This window comes from Lichenostomus cassidix, chromosome 2 (assembly GCF_008360975.1).
Source record: "Lichenostomus cassidix isolate B80296 chromosome 2, HeHo_3.0, whole genome shotgun sequence".
Lineage (NCBI taxonomy): Eukaryota > Metazoa > Chordata > Aves > Passeriformes > Meliphagidae > Lichenostomus > Lichenostomus cassidix.
The window spans coordinates 16,516,861-16,531,833 of record NC_139482.1 but is presented as its reverse complement, the minus strand read 5'-3'; the positions used below and the strand labels follow the sequence as shown (position 1 = coordinate 16,531,833).

Below are 14,973 nucleotides of genomic sequence, written 5' to 3'. Positions count from 1 at the left end.
AGCCAGATAGGTATTTATACCATCACAGCACCCCAATATCACAGGTCACTGGTGGTAGGGGATAGCTGGTGCTCCTGGGTTGAGGAGCAGTGAGCCCATGGTGGCTCAGCAAATGCACACCCAGTCCAGCTGTGCACACTGGGAGCTCTTTGCTGGTGAGTGAGCAGCACTGCTCTGCTGTGATACACAGACAGTGCACTGCAGGCTTCCCTGGGAGCCAGATGGAGTCTCAAACTGGTATCCATCAAGTGCTTTCAGTTGGAGTACTTAGAAATTGAGTCCAGGCCACTTCACTGCCAGTTGGTTACTGACAAAAGAGCTAAACAAATGCCAAGGAAACAGAAAACAATGTTAATTACACAGTTTTTGAAGGCTCCTAAAAAATTACAGTATTCTACAAAAGCCAGGAAGCAGAAGGGTGACTCCCTGTAAAAGCACTGCAGTAGATGGTGAAGTTCCGTAAAAGACTGAAAATGATATAATTTTGCTTAAGCAGGATTTTCTCTGCTTAACGTTTAAATCTTTCTATTAACCAGTTATTTTCAGCATAAGATTTTGCTTGCTATATGCTAAAGCTCCCCAGCTAATCATGTACATGCTCAGTTCAAAGATAACTGCCCTTGGGGCTCAGAAACACTCTCTGGCAAGCACAAAGCCTCCATTCAACCAGTGCAATGCCAGAAGCCCCCACTGAGCCAGGGGAGTCAGCAGGGATGTCCAGGGGTGCCTTGGCACTCAGGGGGTGCTGTGTTACAGCCCCAGGTGGAAGCACAATGTGTCTGTGAAATCCAGGCCCTGCAAAGTTTTCAAAGGAAGGAGAGCTCAACACATCATCCAGAGTGGGATTCTGCTTATGTTTGAGACATCAAAATGTAGATGCCATTGAGACCTGGGCTCCACTAATTTCAGCTGCATCAGGATGCAGGGAGCACAGGGGCTTGACCCAGTCCCATGGCCAGAGACCCAGCCAACCAACAGGGCTGTGGGCAGCCTGGCCCTTGGAGCCTGAGAGGGATGGAGCCACTCTGCCAGGGAAACCTAATGTGTGACAGCCTCAGTCACACCCTATGCTTCACCAACGTTATTGACTCCATCTGCTGTAATGCAGCTTACACGCTTAGCTCACAGATATATGTGCATGTAGATATCTGGGTTTGCATATGGATTACTCTCATGCTGAGTTCAACCCCTCACAAAGGCCCAGGTAGTCAAAGACAACCAAGCCACTGACTTCCAGCTTAATTATAGAGCTACATGTAAATTTAGGAGAGGATAACTGGAACAGTTAATGTAATGCTGTCATAAAAGATGGGGAAACTCTTCTTAGAGCTGTAACACTTCTTTATTTTCCCCTCAAACTAAGAATAAATAAAGCAGTTTCTTTCTGCATCGAGGACATCTAGAGGACTATGCTACATGTTTTCTGCCTTGCATAGTGCAAGTCAGATCATGATTGCTTCGCCTGACATTGGGACACCATGCAGACAGTGCATACTAACCTACTCCCAGATGGTTCCTGACTGTCAGAAGACAACAGGATGAGCCCTTCTCCTTGGCTGACTTTCTCCTTGATGCTCCTGCACTCACACAACCAAACTGCAATTGGTTTCCTCATTGAAAGGCTGCATAAAAAAATGAAATGAAGGCAGGCTGCTATGCTGAGGAGATGCCAGCATGGCCATAACACTGTTGCCAAGTGAGTGTAAGTGATCACAGCTGCAAAATATACTAGCTGGCTGTTTGAGCCTCTTTTTAAAGTAGCCCCCCCAAGATATTAAATTCTATCTCATATCTTAAATGTTTTGTGCCACCACTAAGATGGAGCCAGGCTAGTTAGCTTTTCCTTTTGACTGGCCGTGTCAAAGCCCGAAACGCAAATAGTGTCTGCTGTGCTGTGCCTCATTTAAAAATAATAATTAAAAAAGCTCCACCTTAAATGTTTGTTCCTAAAATTGGTGCCTCTCTGTACAAATGCAAAGTAGGTGACTAAATGTTCTAGGACATGTGGCATGGTGACAGTCTAAATCAGGTGCTGTAATCACCAATTTGCTTATCCTTATGGGTATTCAATCTGAGCAATTCAACATCCTGAACTATGCCAGCTGTGAGCATGGGTGCCTTGCAACTCAACAATACAGATTTATGATGCATTTTGGTTTCCTTCTTGTGCTCCACCAGCAGGTGTATGAGCACTACCCATGCTGGTGTGCTGTCACTATTCTGATAGCACTTTCCCACTTACTCTTTGGCCAAAGTGTATCCCAGCAAACCTGTCAGAGCTCTGTCCCATTAGATGTGTAGTTTTGGATTCCTGAGCAGGTGAAATTGGTGATCATCATGCAAAGCTCAACAAACTTCCTCTTCTTACACTAGGCATCATCTGCTGGTATTTGAGCAGCATCTACCTGCTCACCATATCCCTCAGGTTTATGGATGTAAAGGGAGGAAAGCAGAGCCAAGAGCAGATGTAACCACTCATGAAGGTGCTGATTCCCCTTCCCCTCCGGCTGGGGAAGAGCTGTGAACTGTGAGATTTGAAAGATCAGTTGCACCTGCTGCAGTACCCAGCAGAGCTGTCAGAGTGACATTGCCCCACGAGCCATGAACATGTCCCCTGGGGCAAGGGCAGCACTGCCTCTGGGCAGCAGTGAGACCATCCTGACAGCACTGAGGCACTTAGAGCTACAGGGTAACTCACAGCTACCTAATAACATAGGTTTGATAAGCTCTGGATCCCTACTCAGCTACTTCTACAGGCTGGTCCTGACTTACTGAAAACTTCATTTCACTCTGAGTAAGAAATAAAAATTGTAAGTTATTGGTGTATTCAGGGTTTATCAGCTTCATTTGAATGCTGACTTGACTTAAAGTATGCTTTCCAAATGAACAGAACAGTAGGATAATTAAAAATTCCAAAGGGGAGAAAGTTACCAATGGTATCACAGTTGTTTTGTACAGACTAGTTAGATATAGACTAACACTTGCACAAGGCTGTACATGCCATCCAGAATATAAAACTCATATGTGGCATATAAGTCACAGCATCTGAACATTTCAGTCATTTCTGTAGCACCAAGAAATATTTTGAAAGTTAAGAATTGAAAAATACAGTGTAATCCTCCAAATTATGAGAAGGTAGTTCAAATATTGCAGCTGAGCATTTTTAAAATTATTTTTAGCTAAAATTTATACAGTAAAGCAGAAACTGAAATGCTAAGTATGCCCCTAATCTCCAGAAAATGAGATTTTAGAACACAAAATATTGAAGGAAAGCTGAAAAACTTGAGAGAGTTGGCACAGGTAGAACAGACACATGAACAGACACATAAAATTGCACTAACTTTGTCAGGCTGAACAAAATTCTGTTTTGACATGATAAGAAGTTAAAATAAATTGCACAAAGCAGTTGAAATTCTGTAAGGCTACCATATCCATCTCACATACTGAAAATGTGAAAATGAGGTAATCTATTAGCTCACCACTCACTGTGACATCAGTTTCCAGTTCTTGCCACCAGCTCCAGGAGTCCACTCATCTCCCTGTCAGCATTTTACTGCCCTCAGACACTTAACTCCACAACATTTCTTGTTAACAGTCAATTAATTACATAGCTGTCATGAAAACTTGTGTTGAAATACCAGTTTCTGCTTGAAGACACTGGGGCTTTGGTTTGTTCCTCTGTTCTGCAGTGGCCTGGTAGCTCCCACAAGGACCTCCCAGGATCATGCACTGCCAAAGCCAAGGACTTTGTGGAGGTAAAGCTGCCTGGATAATAGGGCATTTCCCTCTGGGAAGCTTCCTTCTGGTCAGCAGTGTAAAGGAAAGCCCTTTCTGTGTTATTCACCCTGGCATGTCATGTCATTTGGGCATCAGTTGAAGGGATTCATAAAGTCACCAGAGCACTTTCTGTGTGACTTGAGGCAGGTGGCCAGGGAAGAGGAGCTCCCACCCTGGGGGTTTGAATCTGTAAGCACTAATAGCAGAAGTCCCCTCTGCTGTCCCTCTGGGTGAGGGGGACTGCTGATATCTCACACTTTAATTAAAGTCAAGTCCCAGAAGACTTAAGCTGCAAGGTCTGGCCCACTTTTCTTCTGAGAACACTAAAGGACTGCTTTGAAGGCTCACTTGCACTGGGCCTGCCATGTGCCTACAGCCATAGCTCTGCCAGGAAATCTCCCTGCCACTATATTTTCCTGGCAGGCAAATAGTAAAGCTAATATTAGAGGTGGAGCGCACAGAGGTAGTTTTCTCACAAAGCTGTGTCTATTTAGGAGTAGAGAGGCCACTCATGTGGCCTCTGATGAAGAAGCTCTGCTGCTGAAGCCCCAAATTCTTGAGGCTGGCTCTTCCACCAGGGGTAATTCCTGGGAGCATCCAGGAGATGGTGGAGAAAACATGTGCAGTGATGGAGAAAACCTGAACTAGGGCATGACTTTGGTGGCAGGGTGTGCAGTGCCCAGCCACCCACCTGCTCATGATTCTCTGTTCCACACCAGGTGTGGTGGCCTGGCTGAGTACACAGTGAAGCTTGGAATACCCTCCCAACCCTATATATATAATGATTGAACTGATTTTGGCTGATGTGTGTTGGATGAAATTGCTTCGTTTTCTACTGGTAACATTGACGTGTTTGGAGGGAACTGCCTTTTGATCATCTCTCTGAAATGTTTGGGAGAGGTGTGATCTATGTAGTACCACTTTCTCAGGACTATGTGTCATGGCATGAGCAGTCCTACAGCTGTGTGACCTGTCTGTACCATGATATGCAGCATGGTTCTGCCAGCTCTTGGAGATGTAGGACAGATGAAAATCTCAGCTTTCACCTTTTACAAAATTACTGCAGTTGTGAAGACAGATATGAAAACACAATGCAAGAGCAGTCTGTAGGTACAAAACTGAAAATACCCATCATACTTCCATTGTAAAGGGCATCAGTTCATTTCAATTTTTGTCTATTAATGAGATGGTTCAGAAACTTTGCAGCATTTCCAGACTCAGAATGACTGGGAGGGGACTCTGTTCCAGGAAATCTTGGGCTGCTGAAGTGAAGTCAGTGAAGCCAGTAGTACAAATGAAGGTGAAGGTTTGCAAAATTAAACTTTAAAATGCACGTAACCAAAACAAATGAAATGTGTCATCCTTTTAGGGTCTCTCTAAGTGGTTGCCTTTCCCATGGTGAATGTCATCTATCCTGCAATGAGGTAGTGCTGCCAATGTAAGCAGCTACCTGCATCCACCATGACTCCAAATCCAGATTCTCAGAAATTTCACCTGTGTGAAACAGCAGTGTCACTTTGGGGAGCCCAGCCTGCCCTGGGACTGCACATCACCACCACCCCAGCATGGCTGTTCTCTGGCTGAGTGCAGAAATGGAGTTTCTAGGTACTTTTTGGCACCAAATGTTATCTTGACTACACTGAGATGAAGATTATGGATTACTTCTATTAACTGATTGCACATACTAACACTTGTGATGCAGAGCAGCAGGTGTGTGTCTGGCAATGGAGGCATGGGGCTCCTATTTTCACCAGGAGTGTCCACCCTGTCCACTCAGCACTGCCCACCCCCATGACCAGAGTCCAGATCCCCACCCACCCATTGAGGCTGATGCAGTTGCAACTTTGGCTCATCCTGTACTTACAGCTCTTACTTATAGAAAATTATTTTGCTTTTTTAGCAACTGGTTTTGAGGTAAGTTTTTTGCATTTTCATGGTAATAACTCTCAATTGTTTGTTTCTAATGCAGAACCCATTTATATTTATGAAAAAGAATGTGTCAGAAAGTACCAGCAAATTATACCAAGGAAATCTCAAGATGGTTTCACAAGTCATTATTATCATCCTATGAGGTCAGGAGGAAACTGGTTTGTTTAGTGACACATTGTTTGATTTAGCAGCTGAGTGACTCACACCAAATTGAAGATTTGTTGCTACATTGAATGCTTAATTGCAAAGATAAGCTGTGCTGTTAGTTCAAAGATAGTGTGTAGGCTGAGATGAACAGATGCCAAAATTGTGAAGACAATTGCTGAAGTTTAAATTATAAAGTCTGAATTGAAAGCTGTGGTTAAATAAGGACTGTTCTTCATTAATCACTATTTAGGTTTTCCCCTCTTTGTTTCCTTCTTCACTTTGACAGAAGCAACACTATAGAGAGGACCTGAAGCAGAGCTAAATATCAGTGACTGATTTGAATCTTGCTTACATGGATCCTCCATTTCCACTATGTAATTAACACCAGTGTAACTACCCAGGTGCAAAAGTAATCAGAATTTTGTCTTTATTCATTCATTTATTCTGACAGCATGCAGACCTCTCCCATCACCTCTGTGTCCTGGGCTTGTCCCAAAAGGCATGTATGTGAGCATCACGTAAACTGTTCCATGTAATTACCGAAGTTCACTCCTTCCTCATTTGCTTTCTCGGGTGCAAATAGGAACATCTCAGCTGAGCACCCAATATGAGTGCTGGCTCAGTGCTGGCAGAGAGTTGGCAGCATCATGGCAAAACTGGGATGCTAAAGTGGGTGCACCTGGAGCCCTCTTGCTGGGGCTGCCTGGGGCTGGGTGGGAAGGTAACTGGGAGGGGAAAGAGCCACTTTTCTTAAGTGTCCGTTTTAAAAGTGCTGGCAGAGGCAGTCCCTGTTTCTTAACTGGGAGCTGAAAGTCCTCTCTCTGTGTCCTGATGTCCTTGGGGATTTAGAAGGGAGGTAGCAGAGATGAAGTTCTCTCTGGAGCATCAACTATGTATGTTTAATCTAGTAATCTTAATTTCTCATCTCGTAAATCCACGAATTATATAAACCATGGGGGCAGGAAAAGTGTATTTGCTCTGGCGCAGCAGGTGGAGGCAGAGGGATTCCCCACAGTGGGCTGGCAGGACGAGGGGCTTCCAGCACCCTTGGGGAGCCCTGGGCACCAGAAATGGCCGAGACACGGCTGTCGGCGGGAGGGGACATGATGCAGAAACTCCCCCTCGTTGCTGCGAGCTTCTGGCTTTGCTCACCAGCAGGTGGGGTAATGTCTGACACCAGCAGCAGCAGCTCGAGGTGTAACACAGGAAAAGCTTCACTAGTGATGCCGGAGAGCCCGGATGCTCCCCGCTTCTCCTCGGTTTGAGGGACACGGCCGAGCGCATCCCTGCGCACGCACTAGCAGCGATGGCTGTGGCTGGCAGAAGCGAAGGTACAAAGCGTGTGGTGCGATGATGCCGTAGCTCCCGCCGGCGCAATCGGCGCCGTGACTGCGGTGACACTGCTTGTGCTCATCGCTGGGCCATCCAGGCCGGCAGGGGTGGCAGCTCCGCAGCCAGCCGCCTCTGTCACGCCAGTGTCCTTGGCTGACGGGCGCGGGATCACCCCGTCCTGCGCCTCGGGAAACGCGTCTGCCACAGCACCGCCCGCTTGTTTTTCTAAGTAGAGAGCGGCTTGAAAACGCCCTCCGCATTTCCCGCAGCCCAGAGGAGAAGGTACGCGCTGTTAGCTCCCGTGGCTGCTCAGGGCCGTCCCGCTGCCGTCGGTGGGGTGGCCTCCCCTCGGCTGTCCTCCCCCGGCACGAGTTTTGCTCGGGGTAAACTAGAGGAGGTATTTGAACAGGGTGAGCACACAGTGAAAGCTAAGAGCAGAAATCATCAATAAAATAACCCCCAAAGCTGTTGGCTGAAATCCCACGAAATGGGCGCCAGGAAAGGCGCAGGCGTGGGTTTGTGATGCTGTCGGCACGACACTGCGTGGTTAGTGCCACAGAGAGGGACAGCACCCAGAGGGGAGGCGAGGCGGTTCTCTGTGCCCGCACGGCTCCCCTGACTGTCACCACAGACACAGACCTGCGCGGAGATGACAGAGCCCTTCATCTGCAGAGGGCACCCCAAGCACACCCCATTGCCCTCGTCACACTCCCACATCAGAACTCAACAGCTGTCGTAGTTTTATGGAAGTTACAGAAAATAATATTTATTATCAACTCGGAGCCAACAGTCATCTTTTCCCGTTGCTTTGGGGAAGATTACATAAGGACCCATGAGTGGGATGTAAAGAAGCAAAGCGATGATTTGATTCAGAAATCATGGGTTTGGGGAGCTAATTTCAAATCAAAGCTTTTCCTTTTTCTAAGAGGGGGTACAACTGCACCGGGTGAATCATCACTCCCAGGGGAAAAATAGGAGAGTGAAAACCCTCCTACCTCTCCTGTGAAAGTGCTGTCTGTGCCCAGTTGTTCCCGTGAAATAACAATGTTGGCTGCAGGCTGTTCTCCCTTGCAAATAGATTAGGCTGCTGCGCTTTAAGCTTATTGGAGATATTGCCCTCAACTCCCAGGATTACCTTATCAGCAGCAACCAGATGGAGCATATCAGTCATTCCACACCTGTTGATCCTCTATGGGAGCCAAAAAATTAATTGCTTAGAAATGTAAAAGTAAAAACCTAAAATCATGGGGGAAAAAAAGGAGAAAGATTAAAGGGGAAAAGTGGGGAGGGATGGGAACTTCTTTGCTGATGCTGGTATCGGTGTCAGCACATTTTGGAGGATGTCTGATGTGGCATCTGATGCAGTTTGCAAACGCGAGAGGGTGGAGACCCCAGAGAGCGGGTATTTTTGGCAAGAAATACCTATTTAGCGACTACCAGCCGTGTTTAATTTGCATACATATGACTTGTGGAGATAACAGCAAATGCAAAATGCTTTCTAAAAGGATGCTGCACAGCGATGCTGTCAGCTTCCCGCTGCCGGGGTGTCGCTTCCCCGCCTCGAAGCGCTCCCGGCGGGAATGGGGCTCCCTGGCTCTGGAAGCCGCGAGGAGGAGCTCAGCGCTCAGCCACAGTCCCGAGCCTGTTCCCAGCCTGCCTGAGCTGTGGAGCACGAAGGAACAACAGCTCCCAGCCCGTGACAATCTCCATCTCCCGAGCCATGGGCGTGAAGAGGATTAGATCTCCACGGCTGCCACGGGAATGTGTACCATGAAGCAGCCGCATAAGAGGAGGATGAGGCTTGTTCCATCTTCTGTAAATCACTAGTCACATTTTGAGTGATGGGAATAATGGCAACAAATTAGGGGGAAGTGCCTACAATGCCAAATATAGAAAAAACTGATATTTTTAGTGTTGCCTTCTGTCCTGAGGAGCCCCGGGGCTGGGGAAGAAGCGAGGGTGCAGAGATGTTACTCAGCTGCCTGCATCCCTCGGGCATCATGCAAGCACCGCAGGCAGGAGGAGGCAGCGGGGTGGAATCTCAGCCTGCCCCACACCTCGCACGTCTCTCTGAGCTCTCTGAGCGCTGCTTCATTTTATACACACGATGTGTCTGCAGCTCTGCCTGTGAGCTACACGGGCTGGGGCCGGGAGGGCAGCACAGCAGCCCCGATGGCGAGCAGGGTGTGCTGAATGCCCAGCTCGCCCGGGGCTCTGGGAACACGGGCTGGATGGAGCCCCGCAGCACTGCGCACCTCCGAGGAGTGCCCGAGGCTGCCTGGAGGGTACAAACCTCCTGGTGGCCATCCAAATAAGACCTAGAAGATGCAGCTAGCGTGCCTGTGCACACACTGGGGAGACAAGTTTCCTTCCTTTGTGTCTGTAGGTACCAGTAGCCCAAAGATGCGGGTGGTGGCAGAGGTTTGTGCTGTGGAGAAATGGGGGACTTGCCTATCACACCCCAGGGGAACCCCACTCCAAGCAGTTACCCTAGAAAGCCTTATTTTTAGGAACATCTTATCATTTTTATTCCCTGAAACTAATTTTGTGTGATTCAGACATTTTGCTATGCGGTATTAAATGACAGCAGTCTTTCCACAATCCTTTATTTATGGATACAAAATTAAAAGAGTGCTGCTAGAAACAGCAGGGACCTGAGTGCTCCTATTCAATTTGCACAGCACACATTATTCCTCCTTGTTGATATTGCATAATTTGTAATTAAAATTGGCAAATCTCTTAGGCCACTCTGCATTGATGACCTTTAGCCTCAAATACTTTAACTTCTCACTGGAATAATTAGGCATTTATTCTCAATCTTTGTTTCTCCTTTTCATTTTCTCCCACTAAGTGACCCAGGTGACTGTCACAAATTTCTTATTCTCCTTATTTACCCTATTCAGACTTGCCTGACCTCTTAAGAGCTCCTTGTGAGGAGCTGGACTCTGATGCTCTACTTCTGTACAGCTGCTCTCTCATTGCATGGACCAGTCATGCTGGGGAAGGTCAATGATGTCTTAAAGAAGTCTATCACACTGTTGGCTTGAAATGGGTGTCAGAGGGAGAGCAGTTTACCGAGCTGAACTATTTTCATGCAAATAGAGGACCACTTTCTCAACATTGCATTTCATGTGCTGTCATATGTAACAACAGTTTTGTTGTCCTCAATGTAGCAGATAAACCTCTGGGAGCTGGGGACTGAAAATGAGGTTTATGTACCTGCCACTGACAGAAATATAATTTTTTTTCACCCAAGCTGCAGCACTGATTATGAAATAGCACTGAACCCTTGTTGGCCACAGCAGTGCCACTGTCCATACTGCCAAATTGTTGGGTCATCTCCTGGTGTGTTTCAGCAGGGGCTATCAAGAGCTCTCTTGACTCATTCTCAGTCCTGAATGGAGATTGCAGAGCTCCCGATGGGCAGTTTGGGGTGAATCACTGGGCATTGTGTGACTTTTCTAGCATGTTCAGCATTAGGGAAATATGTAGAAAATTCCTTCAAAGGTGATTAATAATGGAGTGAAGTTTATGTGGAAGAGGTCTGCATACTGTTTCACAAAATCTCTGCTGTAGAAGTGCCTATACCAGGAAAAATGGGTAGGAATCTTCTTGTGTGACTTGTCACTGAAGGCTTCTGCAGTGTTACTCGGCAGAAATAGGTGCTTAAAAGCCTTTACCTATCTCACCTATCTGTTACAAGTGTTCTTTCAGACGGGATGAATCACTTTCCTGGAATTGCCTGTTCCTCTCCACTGACCTTAAAGAGAGTTATTTGTCTTCATTTGGCCAGCTAAATACCACCTCAGGCAACCAATGGGGAAGCAAAAAAAAGCTTTTTCCTCTGTAAGGAATAGGGTCTGAGTTTCTCACTGACTCTAAGTCCAGGAGGTACAGGAGATTTAGGAGCAGTCTCTGCACACTCCTCTCTAACAGTGGAGGGAAGCAGACACCTCCAGGGTAATCCTGAGTTGTGGGCAGCATTGCCCTGGCAGTGCCCAGCTCTCTGGGCTCCACACAGACAGCAGCAGATGCTGCTGCTGCACAGGCAGCTTACACATCTACCCCAACACAGCTGCAATCAGTCCAGCCGAGGTGAGCTGAAATGGAAGAAAAAAACCAACTCCAGAACAATTGAAATCTATTGTGGCAGCTCGGCCACACTCCACATCTACCACAGCAGAAAGCAATCCTTTACGGGAGAGATGCCTCTTAGAGTGCCACAAAAGGACCCATAGGCACAGTCTCTGTAAAAACAGCCATCGAAAATGTGAGTGAGAGCCAGGAGGCTGCACAGGCATTCTATAATTTCCATCCTTGTGCAGAAAAGTTGGGGGGAAAAGAATATAATTACTTATATATATTTATGTACTAAACATCATCTGTCAAAAAGATCAGAGTAAGATTTTTGTCTTTTGTGAAACAACAGTGACATCCAGTGGTACTGTAGGTGCAGCCAAGGAAAGGTAAAGCCTTTCACCCTGGGACAGGCTCCCTGTGCCCTGGCCCCTCCTGGGAGGCTTGCAGGATGCTGCAGCCTTGAGCAGCTCCTCTGCAAGGGATGAACCTGTAAAGGAAAACAGAAAGAGAGAGAGAAAAAAGGTGGTTTTCAGAGCATGGAGTGAGAGCACATGCATTTCAGAGGCTTTGTAATGGCGCATATAGGTAAAAAAAAAAGCAGCCGGTTTTTAGAAAAACAACATCTTCATGTCAATTAAAATCCACTTCCATGCGAACAAATGCATCCTATAAAAACTTACTCCCAGGCACTTAATTTCACTTACTCTAAGACATAATTAAAATTGCCTTTTTCCTTTCTTTAATTTCCACCCCGTTTTCTGTTTTGTGTACTGATTTACAACCTTCTTAAAAATATTTTCCTTGGGCTTTCTCTCTAATCTCTTCCAATTTCCCTTTATTTATCTACCATTTAGATTTGGATTGGCTCAATTAAATTTTCTTTTCTACTTCTGACTGGTTCTCTTGAATAAGCTCTCAGGGAGCGTCTGCCTCTTTCTGCTGTCATTTTGACTTACTTGCTTATCTCTTCCCATCGATTTTCCCGTAGGACTTAATTTTAATCCAATTTACAGTGTCAGTAATCTGGGTAGTTTCTTTTAGTTAGATTTAGATTCCAACTAATTTCCTTTGCATTGTCAGCTGTCCAGCTCGCTCCGTTTCAATCGCTGTACTCACTCTGTCTCGGCCAGGCTGTTCCCTGTGCAGCTGGGGCTTGCTGGCTCTCGCCTGCGGCTGGCTGGGAAGCGCAGGGAAGGACGGAAGGGCTGCGAGATCAGGTGGCAGGAGGCAGGGCGTCGGAGGCAGACACCCTCCCCACCCTGGGCTTCAGTTATTTACTTGTGGTCGCAGCGAAGTGGGAAGGCAAGCATTTCCTCTGTGCCAGCATCCCCGGCAGTCTCAGTGCCGAGTCTCGGGGCTGCGGGAGCACAGAGACATCGGTTCGGCAGCGTCCCTAGGGACATCAGAGCCAGCTTCCCAAGGACCCATGGACATCGAGCCTGGCTGTGTCTGCACGGCTGTACCACACCATGGGTTTTTCGAGGAAGGGTTATATGGCAGGGGCACATCTAAAGTGGAATTAGCTAGTGCTGTGAAGCTAATACTCAGTAATAAAAGCATTTGAAATCCTCCCCCTCATCCCTAAACCACGATGCATGCTCTTGTTCCCACAGTAAAATGGTCAAGATTTGTTTGCCATTTGTCAGGCATGAAGTTACAGTAAGCTGTGAACACTCATCTTTCCAGGGTAACTCCGGAGGTATTTGGCTATAGCTGTATGACGCTCCTCTCACTTTGATTTCTTTCTTTTACTTCTGACTTACTTTATTTTCTTGCATAATTCACCCATCCAATTCCTTCTTTGAAATGTAAATGAAGAAGCTGTTTCATCAGATCTATATGGAAAATCATAAATGCTCTTATCTCTAACAGCCTAACCACACATTTGGTGGGGAAAAAAAACCACACTATAATATGAGCACATTTTTTTCCTCAGAAGTGTACTTCTTTATAATATTTAATTAAAGATATAAAAATAGGCTCTCCAGCTATTTTCCAATAGATCTGTCTTGGCTTTCTTGTGTAGGAATATTAGGAAAATTCTTAAAAAGGAATTAAAAAGTAGCCATGCTTGGAAGCAAAGCTGCAGTTTTTTGTGCTGCTTGCATTGAAGATCACCACCAAAAACCTCAGCCAAATCTATTAGAAAACATTATGTGCTCTTTCCCTGCCATCTTTTGTCCAGTTGCCAACTGGCTTAATCTTTTATCAGCAAATAATGCTTGCTTAATAAGAATTTACTCTTAAGTGCCTTTTCCCTCAGGAGCACACATTTCCCCTTCATCCAGCACAAGTCTTCCAATGCAGATTGCAGCAGTTATTGGAGCATGATGAGCCTTATTACAGGTATTGATTTGTCTTAGGCTGCTGCCTAGGCAGCTATTTGCACTGAACCACCACCCCATCATGCACAAGGAGCTGCCTTCATTTGTCAGTGGGACTTGTTTTCTTCGTGGGGCACAGGCAGGCTCACTGTGGCCAGCTCCGGTGAGTCTCCACAGCCATGCTGCTCTGTGCCTTGTGAGGACACACTGAGCAAAGGCAAGGTGGAGCTGTAATGGGCTGGCACCTCTCACAGACTGTGCAGGGTTATTTTTAGATCAGCACATCAGACACGTGTTTGACTGATGGGAGCTTGCTTTCAGCTGCTCCAAGTGACTTTTTGAAGTAGCCCCGTGTTCCTCTCTGCAGTGATTCCTCTGGGTTTCCACTCCTGAGAGCCAGGAGAGCAGTGGCTGCCTGAGCACTGCAGGAGGAAACTAGAGAGAGAGAAAAACAGCAAGGGTAGCACCTTGCCACAAACATGGGCAGGGTGAAAGTCGTTATAAATATGTTCAAGATGTCCTACAATGTTCTTATCATGACAAGGGCCCACTTCTTGCTATACTCTGTGTACTTGCTTAAACTTTTATCAAGTGAGAAGTCCCAGCAGGATCTAGAAACATGCAAAAACAGTCGAAGGAAGTTGCATGAGCAATATCCTATTATTATTCTGCACCTCTGCATTGACACTTGGTGCATTGCATATTGAATGTATAAACACTTGCTCTCAAATTATGGCTCTCTCGTGAGGAAACTGCTACCCTAACACCCTGAGAACTACAGCTGTAAACAGACCTGGGCAAAACTTTCAGAGGAACAATCTGCAAACAAAAAAGATTAATTTCCTTCCAAAAATTCTCTGAGAGAGATGAATCCTGTGTCTTAACTGTCTCCAACATCCCATTGGGGCTGGTTTTCATGTCCTTGGAGGTCTTTACTGAAGTGCTGCTCAGTACCTCTGTTCAAAATTTGTGCCTTCATTTTTTTAAGGGCCACAGTGTTATTTGCAGTCTCCATTTTTCTTCTTTAAAAGTGGAAAAATGAGCACTGTTGTCTTGTCTGATAAAAGATGAAAGCAGTCTTACTCTAGAACAATTTTAAAATCACAAGGCTGTTTCTCTTTAACAATGTGTGTTAAAGCTGTGCTTTACCCCCTGCTCACCTCTGCTGGACTTCTGGTCCTATGAATGAATGAGATGCACACCAGGCTGAAACAGAGCCTCAGCTGCCTCCTCTGCAGGTTTCATTGGCTTCACAGTGGTCCCTCAGGCCTCCCCAGGCAGTCAGTGCAGAGAGTGAGGCTCTCACGTGGGGTGGGGTGGCATGGGATGGGATGGGATGGCATGGGATGGGATGGGATAGCATGGGATGGGATGGGATGGCATG

At 46.4% G+C, this 14,973-nt stretch overlaps 1 long non-coding RNA gene across 1 annotated transcript; it reads right to left on the bottom strand.

Annotated features, from left to right (window-relative positions):
* Nucleotides 1-11,585: 11,585 nt before the first annotated feature.
* On the bottom strand, nucleotides 11,586-12,559 carry LOC146440873 (uncharacterized). The gene is made up of 2 exons (XR_014850373.1): nucleotides 12,222-12,559; nucleotides 11,586-11,752 (listed from the first exon to the last, which is right to left on the bottom strand). It is a non-coding gene; the product is annotated as an uncharacterized LOC146440873 (long non-coding RNA).
* Nucleotides 12,560-14,973: the final 2,414 nt, after the last annotated feature.